The sequence below is a fragment of the Mytilus galloprovincialis genome, chromosome 9 (genome assembly GCF_965363235.1).
Source record: "Mytilus galloprovincialis chromosome 9, xbMytGall1.hap1.1, whole genome shotgun sequence".
NCBI lineage: Eukaryota > Metazoa > Mollusca > Bivalvia > Mytilida > Mytilidae > Mytilus > Mytilus galloprovincialis.
Window position 1 is genome coordinate 19183405 of NC_134846.1, and position 18669 is coordinate 19202073.

General features: G+C 31.9%; 2 long non-coding RNA genes across 2 annotated transcripts in view; both read left to right on the plus strand.

The window, feature by feature from the left end:
• Nucleotides 1-16174, plus strand: part of LOC143046680 (uncharacterized) — a 61609-nt gene extending 45435 nt beyond the window's left edge. The window contains exon 3 of the long non-coding RNA XR_012969225.1: nucleotides 15470-16174. This is a non-coding gene — a long non-coding RNA (uncharacterized LOC143046680). The remainder of the gene's footprint in view (nucleotides 1-15469) is intronic.
• LOC143046679 (uncharacterized) lies at nucleotides 9457-14740 on the plus strand. Its single transcript, XR_012969224.1, has 3 exons — nucleotides 9457-9558; nucleotides 13320-13547; nucleotides 14534-14740. It is a non-coding gene; the product is annotated as an uncharacterized LOC143046679 (long non-coding RNA).
• Nucleotides 16175-18669: the final 2495 nt, after the last annotated feature.

Here is an 18669-nt window from a genome sequence, read left to right on the forward strand (position 1 = left end):
AAAAACAACAAAATAAACCAAAACACAAACACAAATCAAGGCTATTAGACATAACATAGTGAACCAACAACTGAGCAATACGAAGACATATAGAATTCAGGGGCAAATTTCCTTGTCCGGAAGGTGGCAATTGCATCTCATAACCATTCGAAGTTCTTGTGATTTCAAATTTGAACATTAAAATAACAAATATTAATCAAGGAAAATATAACATGTATAAGTAATATTGACAAAAATGTTGCATGGTAGAATAAAAATATAATTGTTGCCACTGACTGTTACTGCAGGCAAATAAATGAAGATTGTGATGACTGAATGCAAATTATTGGAACTAAATGTTGACTCTTGTACACTACCGTGCTCTTTTTTCCCCAAATGAGACCTACCGAATTACCCAGTTTGTTCTAACATGAGCAACTAGAGGGATGCCACATTACGAGCAGCAATCCAAAAAAAAAATCATGATTATGAGAGGCCAAAAAAAAAAGCTGTACTCCATATTCATGATATTGTTATAAAAATATGTTTAATTTGATGAGAACTGGTTATCAGAAAACGATCGAAAACGACATGAAGCCCTTTTTTAATTGCATTTTTAAAGCAGTAAGTAATTTCCGTCCTCTATAGTTAGAAGGGCCAGTTTTGGCCCAAGAAAATAAATTGTTTGAAAACTATTTCAAATTTGCACATAATGTTTGGAAATGCATAGGGTCAGGAAATGAAAAACATAAAGATTTTTATCTGATGACGTCGATATCACGTCATAGTATTTACTGTTTTCTCTAAAACTATGAAAACTACAGAATTTATGCAATTTTTCACTGTTATTTCCATTACGGAAATATCTTGCGCAGCCAAGAAACAACAAAATATTTTATAAAGAGAAAATTTATTATGACTATCAAAATAATCCCACCATATATAAAGTTTTTTCTTGGATGCACATATACTTTTGGATCTAAATCATACTTAGCATTTGATGAAAGACAAGGATATTCAAGACATTTTACAAAATATGCAGATTTTGTCACGGTTTGTTGCCATGGTAACTCGATTAATTTTATTTTTTTTAATTTTCTGAATACCTTGAACACGGTCTATTTTCGACGAATTTAGGAATAGGTATGATCACTTTTAAATTCTGTGGTAATAGTTGGGCTAAATAAGGGCCGTATTGCCCCTACTCCGAGGGAAAATTCGTGTCTTTAAAAAAGAAAGGTTAAAATTGTCATAGGCGATTGCCTTACAAAGATGCTGACTATAAATATTCAATATAAATTAAAAGAAGACCTATTTGTCAAATAAAGTAAAATTGATACTAGTATTGCCAAATGGTACAAAGATTGATTGATTGTTGTTTGTTTAATGCCACTTGAAATTATTTTAAGCACATCTGGTAGTAAAAATAGTAGGTCGTATAGAACGGCAAAATCGAGCATACTCTAATTATATCTCAGGAATGGATAATTATTTGGACTTCTGCTAACATAAGATAGACTTAAATATTGAAAACAAATCTTCAGTGTATAAACTAATAGAAATAATGCCATTTTGTAATTGTTTCCTTTTCGTTTGCCCGTGTTGATGCCAATGATTCACAGTTACGATCTAAAAATCAATCTGATAAATTCATAACTAAACGGAGCACTAATGAACTTTAGGACATACACTCTTTTAAGATCCTGAATAAAATTCATTCAGATTTTATGTTCTCAATCATGGGATGACCTCGTCTTCGATTCGTATTGCGAATGAATTGTAGTGGAATGAAACATATATCTGAGCTCAAACGGGTTTGTTTTTTTTTTTTTGTGGCATATCTCTTCGGTTCTTATACATCCTTGGCTTTCACAAATTTACAAATTTCTAATGTGACGAAGGTAAACACATGAAAGCGCCTCAGTGGAATTAAATTTATGAAAAAGTAGAAATTTTGTTAAACTTGTGTTTTTAAGACGCATGATGTTTAATAATGAACACCAACTGATATATCCGTATATGTTTAAAAGTTTAAGTTCTTCATTTTTATAAATTCTGGATGAAACAAGAATGTGTCCCCAGTACACGAATGCCCCACTCGCACTATCATTTTCTATGTTCAGTGGACCGTGAAATTGGAGTAAACCCTCTAATTTGGCATTAAAATTAAAAAGATCATATCATAGGGAACGATTGGACTTCAACTTCATCAAAAACTACCTTGACCAAAAACTTTAACCTGAAGTGGGACAGACGGACGAACGAACGAACGAACGGACGGACGGACGAACGGACGAACGGACGGACGTACGAATGGACGCACAGACCAGAAAACATAATGCCCTCTACTATCGTAGGTGGGGCATAAAAATAATCCTAGAAAAAAACATGGTCTGACTTGGTTAATTTTATGTTAGTTGAACTGTTCTTATTGGAATTCAGATATACACTTAGTCTATAAAGTTATCAACCCAACACTGTAATTAAATCTTTTTATATTGTTTTCATTTGCATTAATATTGATTTTGTTAAAATTGAATTAAAACCATAATTTCACATACGTCCTTTCATGGTCCTACAATATATGGATACCTATTTTTGAAATTGCATAAAGTTTTTGGTTTATTAAACTGTAGTTTCCTGTTTACAAAACTTTGAATTTTTCGAAAAACTAAGGATTTTCTTATCCCAGGCAAAGATTACCTTAGCCGTATTTGGCACAACTTTTTGGAATTTTGGATCCTCAATGCTCTTCAACTTTGTACTTGTTTGGCTTTATAAATATTTTGATATGAGCGTCACTGATGAATCTTATGTAGACGAAACGCGAGTCTGGCGTACTAAATTATAATCCTGGTACCTTTGATAACTATTTACACCACTGGGTCGATGCCACTGCTGGTGGACGTTTCGTCCCCGAGGGTATCACCAGCCCAGTAGTCAACACTTCGGTGTTGACATGAATATCAATAATGTGGTCATTTTTATAAATTTCCTGTTTACAAAACTTTGAATTTTTTGAAAAACTAAGGATTTTCTTATCCCAGGCAAATATTACCTTAGCCGTATTTAGCACAACTTTTTGGAATTTTGGATCCGCAATGCTCTTCAACTTTGTACTTGTTTGGCTTTATAAATATTTTGATATGAGCGTCACTGATGAATCTTGTGTAGACGAAACGCGCGTCTGGCGTACTAAATTATAATCCTGGTACCTTTGATAACTATTTACACCACTGGGTCGATGCCACTGCTGGTTGACGTTTCGTCCCCGAGGGTATCACCAGCCCAGTAGTCAACACTTTGGTGTTGAAATGAATATCAATAATGTGGTCATTTTTATAAATTTCCTGTTTCATGTGTTTACAAAACTTTGAATTTTTCGAAAAACTAAGTATTTGCTTATCCAAGGCATAAATTTCCTTAGCCGTATTTGACACAACTTTTTGGAATTTTGGATCCTCAATGCTCTTCAACTTTTTACTTGTTTGGCTTTATAAATATTTTGATGTGAGCGTCACTGATGAGTCTCATGTAGACGAAACGCGCGTCTGACGTACTAAATTATAATCCTGGTACCTTTGATAACTAATTAGTGACGCCTTTACTTTAAATCAACTAGATGTTTGATGGGTACTTATTGATATTGTTGTGTTTGAAACATGATTTATTTCATAAGTTATTATTTGGTTTGAACTAGCGATCAGTTAATGCGAATCAGCTCAGATCTGTACTAGCTGTTCTTTATGTTTTGAAGCATGAGGCGTGGATATACACTGCCACGTCCTATCTGTGTTTTTGTGTCATGTTTTCGTTGAATTGATCAGATGAGTTTATTCTTTGTGTTTATGTTATGTTATTACATCACTATCCCAGGTGAGAGAAGTGTTGAGCGCTCAAAAACATGTTTAATTCAACCACATTTTGTATGTGACTGTTCAAAGTCAGGAGCCTGTAGTTCAATGGTTGTCGTCCGTTTATGTCTGTCATATTTTTTTTTCGTAAATTGTTAAAGCGTCATCTTCTATGCATGCACCACCGGCCTTGCACATTGACGCTTAGTCAACATGCCAAAATTGGAAATATGATACATTTGGTATAATTACGGAACAGACGTCAGTAATAGTATCTAAAGAATTAATATCACACAAAAAAGTTACAAGTAAATTAAGACATGGCGTTAACTGACATATTGTGCTTCCGGTTATATGTTTTATTATTTTGCAATTTGCTGTTTCAAAATCTAATGCATTCTGGGTAATATTTCCAAAGTTATAGAAAAAAATAAAAAGATTTTTGTTGAAAAATTATAAATGAAAGTGAACAATTGAAGCAAACAAATCGCTTCAAGAAGCCATTTTGGTTCCGTTTTGTATAAATGAGCAAACAAATACTGCGAATGAATTGTAGTAGAATGAAACAATATTTGAGCTTAAACGGATTTGATCATTTATTTTAGGTTCTTTTTGGTGGCATGTCTTTTCTGTTCTTATACATTCTTGGCTTTCAATTATTCGGCTTTACACATTTCAAATGCGAAAAAGATAAATACAGGAAAGCACTTCAGTAGAATTAAATTTATAAAAAAATGTAGGAATTATGTTAAATTGTGTTTTTAAGACGCATGATGTTAAACAAGGAAAACCAACTGATATATCCGTATATGTTTAAGAATTTCTGTCTTTATGTTTGTATTTCCTGGTTGAAAAAATAATCATAGAAAAAAAGGTCTGACTTGGATAACTTTCATATTTGTTACACTGTTGTTTGCGGAATTCAGAAACGTAATGACATTCTATACTATAGGTCGATAAATTAAAAAGGTAATTGATAGTATCATATACGTTGAGGTACATTAGACGAGTGACATTAACAATACAATTCAATTTTTAATGCACACAGCTATTTGTTCATTTCTATCTGGAGATAAAAAAAAAAGATAAAACAGAATTAAAAACTATGCAATAAAAATATTTTCATACTACAACTTTCGTTTTCAAATTAAAACTGATACTTCTCATTGTACAAGTTAAAAAAATAATTCGATGTTTTGTCTAGATTAAGGATTGTTGCTGGTGTCAGATTCAAATTCAAATCATTTTGCGTTATTAGAACATGTGTCAGAAGCCTTACATTTTGTTTCAGCTACTTTTAGATCTCTATATATATGTCTTTACTTTAGATCTGATTACCTCTTCATTTTTACTCTTTTATTTTGTTATTTTTGTTTACATCTATTATCATTCTAGCTAGTTAATAGATATAAGAAGATGTGGTATAAGTGCCAATAAGACAACTCTCCATCCAAATCACAAGTTTGATTACAACATATTAAGATAAGACCATATTGTTTTTCTTGTGGTCAGAGATCAACATTCACAGCTCGACACTTGGTACCATGAGATGCTGTCATTTGAATAATTAGCTTCTCCAATATGCTCTTACATATTAAGTATTTACCATGTGTTTTTATTTCCATAATGTGATTCTTAATGTTTTTCCTGTTGTAACATCACAATTATTTTGGGATTCAACAAAATGTTCAGATGGATCAATACTTTAAAATAATGTGACTGTAGGGCTATCTTAAAAACTATAGTCATATGTTGGAATGTTACATAATATGATAGAAATCAGTAATTACTGTCAGCCATTATTTCTGAAAAAGTTGAAAATTTAAATACGATCCAGGTAAACTAATCAATTCTTTAAAGTTATCAAACCAACACTGTAATTAAAATTTGAATAATGTTTTCTTTGTATTAAAATTGATTTTGTTAAAAGTAAATTAAAACTATACCAAATAATTCACATGATATTTATTTTGTTAAAAGTATATTAAAACCATACTAAATAATTGCACATGTCCTTTTATGGTACTACAATATGTCGATACCTATTTTTGAAATTGTATAAAGTCTTAGTTTTTGGTTTATTAAACTGTTACTGACGCCTTTTCTTTAAATCAACTTGATGTCTGATGGGTACTTATTGATATTGTAGTGTTTAGAAACATGATTTATTTCATTAGTTATTATTGGGTTTGAACTAGCGATCAGTTAATGCGAATCAGCTTAGATTTGTACTAGGTGTTCCTTATGTTTTGAAGCATGAGGGGTGGATATACACTGCCACGTCCTATCTGTGTTTTTGTTTCATGTTTTCGTTGAATTGATCAGATGAGTTTATTTTTGTGTTGATGTTATGTTTTTACATCACTGTCCCAGGTGAGAAAAGTGTTGAGCGCTCAAAAACATGTATAATTCCACCACATCTTTTATAACAATTTAGAATAATGTTTTCTTTGTATTAAAATTGATTTTGTTAAAAGTAAATTAAAACTATACCAAATAATTCACATAATATTTATTTTTTTAAAAGTATAGTAAAACCGTACTAAATAATTGCACATGTCCTTTTATGGTACTACAATATGTCGATACCTATTTTTGAGATTGCATAAAGTCTTTATTTTTTGTTTTACTAAACTGTTGAATTAAAACCATACTAAATATTTCACATGATATTGATTTTGTTAAAGGTAAATTCAAACCATACTAAATAATTTCACATACGTCCTTTTATGGTCCTACCATATATTGATACCTATTTTTGAAATTGTATAAAGTCTTAGTTTTTGGTTTATTAAACTGTTACTGACGCCTTTTCTTTAATCAACTTGATGTTTGATGGGTACTTATTGATATTGAAGTCTTGGAAACATGATTTATTTCATTAGTTTTTTTATTGGGTTTGAACCAGCGATCAGTTAATGCGAATACTCTCAGATCTGCACTCTATGTGTTTTATGTTTTGAAGCATCAGGGATGGATATATCCATCAATGTCAATCTGTGTTTTAGTTTCATGATTTCGTTGAATTGATCTGATTAGTGTTATGTTTGTTTTTATGATATGCTTTTACACAACTGTCTAATGTTAAAGAAGGGTTGAACGATCAAAAGCATGTGCATTCCGCCACATTCTGTATGTGCCTGTCCTAAGTCGGGAGCATGTAGTTCAGTGGTTCATATCTGTCATATTTGGTTTTTATAAATTGTTTTGTTATGAATAAACGCAACAGTATTATACGTGTGTTGAAAAGTCATTATTCGGTTAAGAAATAACAAATCCAGGTTACAAACTAAAACCGAGAAAAACACGTTAGATATTAGTGTAAAACTTAGGTGCAACACAAACAAAAGTCAACATGCACTGAAACAAACTTTAAGATAACAACTGTCATACTTCTGACTTGGTACAGGAAAAAAAATTGAGTCGAACCTGATGTAATGGCTAACCAAACCTCCTGCTTGTATGGCAATGTTTAAATATTGCTTAAATGACAAATATACATAACAGAAATACTGCTCAGACATATACTTTAATATGAGACACAACTTTCCAGCCATAAAACAACAACAAACATCTGTCTTCACCGATAGACGCCACAGGACATCACACACATTGACGTACTGATCATGATGTAACGAATATGTTTTATGAATTTACCACAATTATATTAACAACACCAGGCGAGACAATTATCACGACAATGATGGTATTGAAGTTTTTTTTAATTTTTTTTTAGACTACAAACCATCAAATATAATACATTAATCAACCGAAACGATACCAGAAATTATTGGATATATAAAATACCGAGACACGTCGTAAAGTAATGCAAATTCAAATTCTGCACAAAATTCATTATTTCGGAAATGGCCACGTTCATGATTTATTACATAGATGATATAGATGATAAACCACAATCTATGACGTGGTAAAATGTCTTTAGTTAGTTGAGACATAGACACATCTTATAGATCAACCCACTCTTGATGGTGTCTATAAAATACACTGAGTGACATTTTTAATCTTTCATAATCTCATAACTCTGTTTAAGCTGTTTCTGCATAAAGAACACACTCCAGTATATGAGGTCGTATAGTATGAACATGCTCGAGCATAACTTATTAATTGAGATAAACACCATACGACGGAGCAAAGGGGTTGTTACTGCTGAAAATTAGGAAATTGATAATTTGGAATTTGAAATCATCCAGTTTGACATATGTCATAAGTTTTTATCGAGAGAATTGTTTCATATTATTCATGTCGGTGCCTTTTATATCCGACGGAATATGTTTTTCTCATTGATTATTGTGTATTGATTTGAATAGCTATGTTAACATCCGGTCCTGTCAATGGTAAGTTTGAGGGCGAAATGTTCATATATTTTAAGCATGATAAGGAGTCCTGGCATTTTAAACTTTATCTTTAGGGCATTTTTCTTTTGAAAGACGTTTACGTATTTTTTTTTAACAAAAATACAAGTGTTTATTTCGAATTTTCAAACATTAATTTTGACAGCTAACATTACTTTGAAAGGGTGAAAAACAATGAAAACACACACCCTTGGGATTGCATCCATTAAAAAAAGTATTAAAAAACAAGACGATTTCCAAGGTACATTAAAAAACTGGAAAGTCTGGAAAACACAACAAAATCTCGACCACAAAATGAATGACAAATGACAAACGCCTGTCATATTTCTGTCTTGGTACAGACATTTGCTTAAGTAAATGGTAGAGTTAAGCTAGTTGTATAGCTAAACATACCTTGATACAGGAAATTTTTAAAGGAAAAAATGGTGGGTTGAACCTGGTTTTGTGGCATGCCAAACCTCGCACTTTTATGGCAATGTTAAATATAACATTGAAATGACAACATAATATTACAGGACTACAATACAAATAAATAGGAGAACGTATTAGACAAAGAAACACATGATTAATGAATAACAAAAAGCATCAGGTTTAAAATTCAATACGTCAAAAACGCGCCTCGTCCACACAAGACTCTTCAGTGACGCCCAGATATAAAATTATAATACGTTCTTATGATTTGTTAAGAAGACTTCGGGTATATGCTCTAAAATTTATTTATTTTTGGATAGATGACTTTTTCTACCAAATTGATGTGAATAAGATGGCGGCGACAACAAACAGAATCTAGCTTAAACATATATCTTTTTCCACTTCGCTTTCATCATTTCACAAAATAATAACACAGACATTCGTTTGAATAACACTAATTAATCCATTTTCACAAGCTTTCATATTCCTAAGCTAAGCCAATTCAACGACAAAAATATACAAATACTAATAAACGAGGCTGCGTGTGGATAAATTAAATTTATAATAACCAATTTAAGAATAATAGAGATCGAAAGCAAAATATCATGTATAAGAGGAACTTGTAAATGTATAAACTGGACCAAGCCTATCATGAAATTCCTCATTCAGGCTTTTATTTTGTGAGTTTTCACAGCAATACACACATTGATAATCGGAAATTGTTTTTTGCTATTCAATTAAGCAGCGTCTACTTTTGAAATTGAAAATTGAAATTGATTTAACTATAAAGGCTTTATCATAATTCAGTTTACGTTGACTATTATGATCTCTGTTACAGTCCGTTGTCAGAGGTGTCGACTACAGCAGGGAGTAAATGGACATGTTATGTAAAATGTTTTTTATTCTGTGGACCTTTTTCTGCTTTTTATTTGCTGCAAGTGGTACGTTATTTTGTATTCTGTTCATTTTGTATTCCCTCTGTGTGAATATAAATATCATCTCAAAGAAGTGAATTGTTTAATATCATTTTAGTTAAATACATATTAAATGTTTCGAATAACAGATATCCTACATTAAAACAATTAATATCGGAATCGCAAACGCATGTACAATTTTTTTAAATTACTAAACTGACGTAGGCTATTATATGTATTTACAACAGACATGACAGAGACTGCACATAAAATAGTAAAATTCAATATTAACTGGTACAGTTCTAACATTCTAAGGTATATATGTACAAGTTCTATGGTCGGGTTGTTGTCTCTTTGAAACATTCTCCATTTCCATTCTCAATTTTAATTTTACAGACTCTGTTTTAAATACCTATAATAATCTACGTAATTTTTTTTTATTTTAGAATTGTACACTTGTTTTGTGTTCGGTTTTAATTGTATAATTATTAAAATAATTATTAGATTGTGATACTGTAAATTCAGAAATTAATGCGAGGTTTTTATTATTGTGAAAAATGCGACAGCGTTGTAAACGCAATAATTTAAACTCGCATTTTGAAATATTTTATATAAATTTAACAGGATTTGTCTCAAAATCGTAAACATTAAAATCGCATTTCAGTCTCGGTAGTTGCTTTTTAATTACTATCTGCTAGACTATTTTTATGGAAAAACATGTACCATCGGGGATTCAACCAACATTAAAATTCTGGGGTTCTAAACATATACATGATATATATGTATCCCTATTCAAAAGCAGTCATCGTTCAAAAATTGGGTTTTATCTACCCCAGAATCCGGTCTGGATCCGCTACTGCATACTATTTATATGTTTCAAATTCATTACAGGTTTAATTTTACTGTGAAATAGAAAAATGCTTCCAAAACATACAAAGCTTCCACTGCAATATTATTAAAGCATGTTTTGATCAACTTATTTCGTCATCTTGCCATGTAAGGAAGTACATGTACGCCGAGAAATAATAAAATGTGTTTCAAGAATGCGTTGAAGACCCATTGGTTGCCTTCTGTTGTTGTCTACATTTGGTGAATTACATTTATTTATTCTATTTATGAATCACATCGGGTTTTTTTATTAGATGAAAAGACGTTTAGACACTCTTAGAAACAATGTTGGTTTCAATATTTTAATGAAAAAAGTAATACAGATAAGATCATTTGCAGTTGTATTAAAATGAAATGGTCGGTTTACATATGTTCTTTAGATTTTTGAAATGTAAACAAACAGATCCATTTCATATTAATAAACTTCACATTCAATCTTTCATTCAATTTGATTGAAAAGTTATCTATTAATTCTTTATTAGTTGTGTGCGTCGGAATCACATTTGATTGGTCGCAACTTAACTATTGTTAACAACCTCGGGCAAAGTGGACCTTATATTTGCTGCTATATGTCTTATAGCTCGTCATTTGTTCCGATTCTCATGCATCATAAGGCACCTGTAACATGATATATTTTTTTTGGTTTAAAACAAATATATATATACAAGTATTTTAAATCAAGTGCTAGGCTGTTTTTAGTTCATTAAAGAGAGAAAAAAACTACACGGCAGACTTTAGACGTTGGAATCACTTTTCTGAATTCACCTCCATCATCAATAACATAAACGTATCAATTTTTCTGCACCATTTATACATTTGGACAATCAAGTTATCTTCAAGATGCTCGAGGCCAAAATATTTGAAAATTCAAATCAGTGCCGAAGTACAGGCTACTGGTCTTGTGATACCCCTATGACTATCAGTACGCTGACAGAGGCATCGCACCATTTACTGAAAATGAAAAACAAAAGGTGGTTGAAAACAAACATTTATTTAAATAAAAAGACAAAAAGGGAACACCATACGCCAGGGGGGTCTGGAGCAAAAGAAATGTCAGTTCAGTGCAAGTGCAAGTGATATTGTTGCAGTAGAAAAATAATTTAAAATGACCAACTGAACGTAATGACCAATACAGTATATACAAATATATACGACTAGTGTAAGTGGCCTCAGGGTCACTGAAAGAAGCAATCTTGACTGGATTCCTTGATTTCTTATATATATGACTGTCTACTAGTATTCTCGATAGGTGATACGTTAGTAGAAGACAATAGACAATACCTAACAACAGACCTACTATGTGAATTTGAAAGAAAAGACATCTATATCTTGGTGATAAAAAAGATCATAATGCAGTCGTATTAAAATCATATGGTCGGGTTGATATTGTTCTTTTGCAGTTTGTATAATGCAAAACGAATTAAGGTCCAAATGATTTTTTTTAATTGTATTATTTACCTTCAATACATTCGATAGACGATCTTTATATCATTTGTTGCTTTAGAGTGCTTAGTTTTGTCAAAATCGCTTCCTTCTTCATGTCTCTCCACCACAACTATATTCTAACATCAGAAAAAGCCTAACAATTTGATGAAATCGGCATCGCATGGTTATTACTATGATATACACATGGTATATATAAAAAAGAAGATGTGGTATGATTATCAATGAGACCACTCTCCACAAGAGACCAAAATAACACGGAAATTGACAACTAAAGGTCACCGTACGGCCTTCAATAATGAGCTAGGCCCATACCGTATATGAAATTTCAAATTTCACTTTCTCAAGGTAATTTGCAGTGGCGGATCACGATTGTTTTATAAGGGCTCGCTGACAGACAGAGGGGCGGAGGGGGTTCCTCCAGTCGTTCTTCAGCAATTCCCTATATAATCAACTAATTTTTTTCCACAAAAGGGCCTCCGGTGGCCGACTATGATTTCAGTTAATTTTTTTCTGCCGGGGGGGGGGGGGGGGGTTGACGTTTTCGCAAATGTATACCTATTTGTTACTTACAGCCAGCGGGGATCTAGTACATGTATGACTGACCTTTTTCATTTTATATTAATGGACAAATAACTGTAACTGTAACAAGTGTCTCTTACATTTTCTGTTTCTTGTTTTCTTGAAACAGAGGACTTTTCATCCTCTTTAGTCACTGTAAATGTTGCAATTCATATTAGACGCAATATAACAAAGTAATTGGAAAGATACTGCCATTGCTCGTTGGAAGTTGGAAATGAGACAACTATACACAAAACAAATGACAAAAAAAAACCCAGCAAAGACATGAACAACTACAGGTCACCGTGCTGCCTTCATCCATTGATATACGTGATCAGGGTTGAAAATATATACCTTATAAGAACACACAAAGCGACACAAAAGCAGTAAATCGCATTGCAGTCATATAAATGTTTCAAATAGTAATTTGGGGTCGACATGAAAGGAGCTTTGTGATACTATACCACGCATTGACCAAACTAGAAACCACAAACCACAACGCATCTGCTTACTAAAGCTTTTTTTTATATGAATGTTACTTAAATCAGCATAAAATACCCTGACGTTCGGCATGTTCATAAGGTGTAAATATACATAGTCTTGCAGACGACATCTTAAATTAAGTAACAATTTTATCGTTCTGAATGAAAACCCAGAGACAATCAAAATCATATTACCTGACGTTTACCTTCTTGTTACTGTATCTCTCGAGCAAAGGAAGTATCTTTTAAATTACTGTTTTTGCCGAGTTATTCCCTATTTACCAAGTGAAACCTTATTTGCCGAGTAGACAATGATGTATTGTACAGACATTAATAATCATGTTTAGTCCAATATCATACTCGAAGTTGTTACTTAATAAATTAAATTTATTTTGTTTTATATGCACTCTATAGATACAATGGAAATTGCAAGAAACAAACCAACCAAGCAGTCAACCAATATGGGAAGTATCAGACATTCTCAAAATGCGGTAGATGGCGATTACTTACAATTACCATCTACAGGAGATTTTTGTACACATACTGACGTGGTAGATGAATCATCGTGGTGGGCAGTCGATCTTGGTGCCATTTATGAAATCAGCAATGTGATTATCTTTGGCAGAAATGATGGTTGTTGTGGTATGTTCTACATTTCGTTGGTTGCTTTCAGACAAGAAGTTTTTTAAACAGAATTTTTGAACTTTTGAACAAGTTATTTCTTTCTCATTAAAACACAATATAATTATAAATATTTAGACGGAGATGTTCCTTTGGCTCCATTATACTGTGTTAATATATCCCAACGCGTTCGTTAAGCCCGAGTTTGTAGAATGTGTAGTGACGTCATAGATTTTAACGAACGAAATCAATGCATCACTGGTAGATTATCAAGCCAGGTATATTGTTACTATCAATTACTTAAACTTTAACTAAATTTTTTTTATCGATGCAAAGATGTGATTAGTAAATTTACCTGAATAATTATTAAAAACAGTATTTCACATCCTAAAATATACAGTAATATTGTACTTGAAGCCAATAAATCACTATGTGATCCATATAAACTCATTGAACCCTTTAAACAAATTTATAAGTAAAGGTTATTTTACCAAAATTGTAATTAGATCTTTGAATATTCATGTAGTTTACATTGGGAAAAATGTAGATTTAGATTTCAGCAAATTAAAACATTACTAAATTTGTATTCTTTTCAAACGGATAAATAAATACACACTCACGTTCATTTCTTATATAGATCTTAGCTCCTAACTATCTTACTGCCTGTCGATAAAAATTTTAGCATTGAACTAGTCATGTCTTCTTTGGCTGTCAATGACGTTAAAATACTTAAATCTCTAAGATGTGTTTAAGTCCTAAGTCAGGAACCTGATGTGGTTCATAAATGTTTCTCGTTTCTCCTTTTGATATAAATTGATTTAATTTATAATTTTTTTTTTCCCGTTTATATGGTTTAACACTCTCTGTGCTGATTATCAGACCTTGCACTTACTTAAATATTTTGTATTTTTGTGGATATTGTTTGCACTCGTTATTTATGTCAGGATTAATATAAATAATTTAAATTTTCATGTTTTCATTTTCAAATTAAGTTCTCATTCTTTCAGTTGACAGATTTTCGAATTTCGACATTGAGGTGATTAAACCATGCAGAAACAACCCCAATTGGTTTGTGGACAGCGTCAGGGAATTGTGTTATCACCAGCAAGCACCAATAACATTTTTGAATGCTTCATGCCATACCAGATTGTTTGGACAGTATGTTCGCATACGGCTCAATGATCCAAATCCCTTAACACTATGTGAAGTTGAAGTTCATGGCAATTTTTCCCAAATTAAGTTAAGAGGGGAAGGGGGGGTCTCTGATAAAACTATGCGAATTAAGTGTTTCATCCTACATTGAACTTTTGATGTCGTCCCTTAAGCATACACACTAAAAGTATGAAGAACTAAGATGATCTTTTGTATACCCTTTATTCATTATCGTTTTCATTTCGATTTAGATCAACTGACCACTGATGCCCCACTTTAACACATTCATAAACGAAAAGGGGATATATTGTTATGTTCTGTATGCAACAATTACGCATTAAATAGGATCAATGTACGATCCCTGTTTGTTTAGGATTATAACTGTCTAATTCATGCAAACGGCTTTTATTCAAATTGACATGTTGGATTTATAACATACCAAAACGAATATACAAACTATAAAAAGAAATAAAATATAACCAATCAATAGATTTATATGCATACATAATCATATTTTTGTGGTCTGATTAATACTCAATTATTTTTTCTGGTGTTTCAATTTTCAGTGTTGACTTTCTTTTCTTTTGAAAACAGTACTGCATCAAATGCGGTTGAAGTATTGACTTAGTGATTGGTTTAAAAATAAAGCATTGACTTGGAAGTGACTTATACTTCAATGATATTTTCGTATTTTGGTTTTGTTATTTTTTTTTAAAACTGTAGATTATACCTTTTTATAAAAATAACACCATGTAGTAAATAGTTTATTCATATGTTTATTTATTCATTAGTTACCATTCCTTATACCTGTGGATTTCAAGGTTACAGTTATGAGGGACATAGTTTGACCCTAAGCAGCGCTACGGTGAAAAGTGACATTTATTGTACCTATATGTGTGCCGTCATGAAAGAATGTCATGTTGCAGAATTCAACAAGAAGACCTCGAATTGCACCTTAATGAAACGGAACACTGGAGCCAATGTTGTGTCAAATTCTGACCACAACGTTTTTCTCATCAATTAAACATTTCCGTAGCCGATGCTGATCATTTGTGCTTTCTGAAAACTGTTAAAATGGTATTTGACAACAAGAAAATCTTAAAAGAGGGGTGAAAGATACCAGAGGGACAGTCAAACTCATGACTATTCCTAGAAATTAAGAGAAATACAAGATCCAATTTCCAAAAAGACTTATTCGATTGACATTGTTATTTACATCAATTAATACAAGTTATCTGTTTTATATTCAAAACAAAATAGTTTTTATCTGACATCTATTGCAACTCTTTGCAGAATGCAGAAAAGGTAGATATATATGCGCATCTGGTGCAAGAAAATTGGTACCGTTAATTTTATTGTATACAGCTGCATAACATCTTTTTGTATGTATTTGACTATAAAACTATATTATAAGGTTTCCGACAGCTTAAAAATCAATAAAGTTTTTGTCCATTAAATTTGTCGCTGACTACTGAGATGGTGATACCTCGGAGATAAAGAGCTATGGAACGCCACAGCTGCCTTATGATAATAATAACAATATCATGTTAAGGGAAAAGATATATCACGAAGAAAATGTTCTATACTATAACGGCATTTGACTATAGTACTCTGTCAATTTGCTATATCACTAAGGTACATTTATATACTATAACGGCATTTGACTATAATACTCTATAACGGCATTTGACTATAATACTCTGTCAATTTGCTATATCACTAAGGTACATTTATATACTATAACGGCATTTGACTATAGTACTCTGTCAATTTGCTATATCACTAAGGTACATTTATATACTATAACGGCATTTGACTATAATACTCTGTCAATTTTCTATATCACTAAGGTACATTTATATACTATAACGGCATTTGGCTATAATACTCTGTCAATTAGCTATATCACTAAGGTACATTTATATACTTTAAAGGCATTTGACTATAATACTCTGTCAATTTGCTATATCACTAAGATATATTTATATACTATAACGGCATTTGGTTATAATACTCTGTTAATTTGCTATATCACTAAGGTACATTTATATACTATAACGGCATTTGACTATAATACTCTGTCAATTTGCTATAGCAATAAGGTACATTTATATACTATAACGACATTTGACTATAATACTCTGTCAATTTGCTATAGCAATAAGGTACATTTATATACTATAACGACATTTGACTATAATACTCTGTCAATTTGCTATATCACTAAGGTACATTTATATACTATAACGGCATTTGGCTATAATACTCTGTCAATTTGCTATATCACTAAGGTACATTTATATACTATAACGGCATTTGACTATAATACTCTGTCAATTTGCTATATCACTAAGATACATTTATATACTATAACGGCATTTGACTATAATACTCTGTCAATTTGCTAGATCACTTAGGTACATTTATATACTATAAAGGTATTTGACTATAACACTCTGTCAATTTGCTATATCACTAAGATAAATGTATATACTATAAAGACACTTTGATACCACATGGAGTTAGCGTTTCATATTATTCTGACATTTCACTTTGTTATGAAGATAATGTTTCATACAATGAAGACTGGAAAAGGGGGGGGGGGGTGGTTTAAAAGACTTAGGGCGACACAAAAGACAACGCATATAGGTTGGTACCCCTAAAAAATGAACAGACAAAAACTAAATAACATACAAGCTTAAAACAAAAAGATGCAGGCTTACATTGTTTTCGCCATATTTTAACTATTATGAAAGCAACCTGTTTTTTTTTAGATAGTTTACTTTAAGCATTTGTTTGCAAATCATGTTGAAAGGTACGGCGAAAACTGTGTTATCCGTAACTTGTATCAATTTTCCCTGTACCCATGATAATTTAGCCGTATTCTTGAATCTTATTATTAACTAAAAGCTGAGAGATAGTCCAGATCGGTAGATGTTTGAAATGACATTATTGTTAAAATCATAGTGATCTGTAAAATGAAGTTAACATATCAATGCTGAAAGTCGATTAAACTTTACTTTTCTATCTACATTTAACGAATTTTCCTAGCGTTTTACAAAGACATCGTCGGGCCAGAAAGGGGGTGGGGTGCACTTCAATACTCAATTGATAAGGGGTGCCGCTGGGGTTGATGTACGCTACCCTTTCCATATAATCATGGTTTTAAACATTTGCGTATGTGAAAGTGTAACCTTTTTACATTTTGGTTGGTTTCATCTGGTGTGTTAAAAAATGACTATCAAAGTGTCGAAGAGGGACTATTTGTGGATAGAAACATAGCCATGCAATTTCGACTGTGAAAAAAAATACCAGGCTTTTTAAGTAACAAGTAATGGGAACTTTTTTTTTTGTGTCATATCATATATATGTATTTCATATATAATCTACCTTTTCACATATTATTTAGCTGAAAAAATGTAACCTTTTCCAACTGAAATAAAATTGAGATTGAAAATTGGGAATGTGTCAGAGACAACAACCCGACCATAGAGCAGACAACAGCCGAAAGCAACTAATGGGTCTTCAATGCAGTGAGAAACTCCCGCACCCGGAGGCATTTATGTTTTGATATTTTATTATTTGAAGTAGTTTGAAGTGTTCAGGTGTTAATCTTTGATTGATGAACCAAAACCTAACGATAATCCCCACACCAACATCAGACAGGAACGCTACTATCGGGAACCTGTAAAGGTTGAAACGAAATAGAAACGAACGAAAGTAACCGAAATAAACGAAACAAAATAAAAATTAATCAAATATATAATAATAAACATCGATGAGAAACATCATTTTTTTTTTATATAGATTATATAGATTAGAACGTTGGTTTTCCCGTTTGAATGGTTTACACTAGTAATTTTGGGGCCCTTTATAGCTTGTTGTTCAGTGTGAGCCAAGGTTCCGTGTTGAAAAGTTGTATCATTGGCACTCACATCTTCCTATATATATATATACTATATCCCGTTGAATTTTAAGTTTTAGACTGGAT